The sequence below is a fragment of the Acomys minous genome (assembly GCF_964271855.1).
Source record: "Acomys minous genome assembly, chromosome: 12".
Classification (NCBI taxonomy): Eukaryota; Metazoa; Chordata; class Mammalia; order Rodentia; family Muridae; genus Acomys; species Acomys minous.
This window is the reverse complement of record NC_140493.1, coordinates 5,140,292-5,142,236: the sequence shown is the minus strand read 5'-3', so window position 1 is coordinate 5,142,236 and position 1,945 is coordinate 5,140,292.

Here is a 1,945-nt window from a genome sequence, read left to right as displayed (position 1 = left end):
AAGAACCAGATCACAAGGCTGGATGTCCCTGCTGGTTTTCAGAATAATTTAGAATCCTGAAAAAGAGGGCTCTAATGCCAGTGGAGGCATGAATGGACTATCCAGAGAGAGAGAGAGAGAGAGAGAGAGAGAGAGAGAGAGAGAGAGAGAGAGAGAGAGAGCAGGCAGAGAGAGCATCATCCTTCCATGACCTTTATATAGGCTGCAGGCAGAAGGTGTGGCCCAGGTTAAAGGTAGGTCTTCCCACTGCAAGAGTTCTTCATTAGATGATTCAATTAAGAAAAAAAATATAAAGCCTGGGCATGGTGGTGCATGCCTTTAATCCTAGCACTCGGGAGGCAGAGGCAGGCAGATTGCTGTGAGTTCAAGGCTAGCCTGGTCTACAAATGGAGGCCAGGACAGCCAAGGCTAACACAGAGAAACCCTGTCTTGGGGAAAAGGAAGGAAGGAAGGAAGGAAGGAAGGAAGAAAGAAAGAAAGAAAGAAAGAAAGAAAGAAAGAAAGAAAGAAAATCTAAGCCAGGTGATGATGGCGCATGCTTTTGATCCCAGCACTCTGGGAGACAGAGGCAGGCGGATCTCTGTGAGTCTGAGGCCAGCCTGGTCTACAAAGTGAATCCAGACAGCCAAGGCTACACACAGAAACCCTATCTTGAAACAAAAAAACAAAACAAAAAAGCAAAACAAGAAAAAAATCTGTTAAAATGTACCTAGCCACTTGAATTTCAGAGTTAACTCCAGATGTAGTCAAGTTGGCAACCAAGAATAGCCATCACACTGTGACGTGAGTTTTCTTTTGCCACTTTTGCCACCTTTTCTTTGTTCTGTATAGTTAGTGTTTTAACTATACTTTCTTTTTGGTCCAGTCTATTTGGGGTTCTGTGTGTTTCTTGCATCTGCATGGGTGTGTCTTTCCCTATGATTGGCTTGTTTATGTTGTGTCTGTGTGGGAGAAGGTCACATGTTCAGAATCCACTTCCACACAGTAGCTCAGTGTCATGGGTCCCAACCAGCAGCTCTCTCCTGCTCTCACCCTCTGGAGAACTCCAACATGGCAAGCAGTCTGGTTGAGATACCATTCAAGCCAAACGCTAAATACCTAAAAACATGAAAACTGGTGGTCTGAGTAATATAGGGGCAACACACCAAAGATCCAAAGCAGAGAGCTAAAGACTTAGGCACTGTGAACATAGAACATGGGGCAGACATCGAGTCAGAATTCTGCCCCAATGCATCTGGAATCATTGTGGCTGTCCTTTCTTTCTCCTCAGCCCCCCTGCCCCACCCCCAAGACAGGGTTTCTCCATGGTAGCCTTGGCTGTCCTATGCACAGGACAGGCCTTGAACTCACAGAGATCCACCTGTCTCTGCCTCCCTGAGTGCTGGGATTACGAGTATGCCTGGCCTTTGTCCGTCCTTTCTTTCTTTCTTTCTTTCTTTCTTTCTTTCTTTCTTTCTTTCTTTCTTTTTTCAGTTCCCTAACCTCTTTCTGTGATGGGAAAGACCAGATTTGTTAGAAATATTTGTCAAGTGGCTGAGAAGTGAGAGTAAGCACAGGAAAACAAGGAACCCTAAGAAGCCCCGAGGTGATCAGTTCGGCCAATGGGAAGCAAATCAGCACAGGACCCTGAGGCACATCCTCTAAGCAGGGGTCCTGTGGCTTCTCTATACAGCCTGGAGCCCAGGGTTCCTGGGCTACCCTAATGCCAGGAAGTGCTTCTGTCTGCAAGCCCAGAGGCTTGGTCTCAAAACAACAGATCAGTGAGCCAGTCCTCAGCCTCCCTGGCTCTACCCTGCCCCCCTCAAAGCAACCCCAGGGCCACCTTTCTGCACGTCCTAACTCCACCTGTGCTGATCCATTTAAGCCTCTAGTTTCTGTGAACTTGCCTAGGGCTCTATTTGAGCTGGAGGGATGAATGAGGAACAGAAACTTAGAACAGGGCACT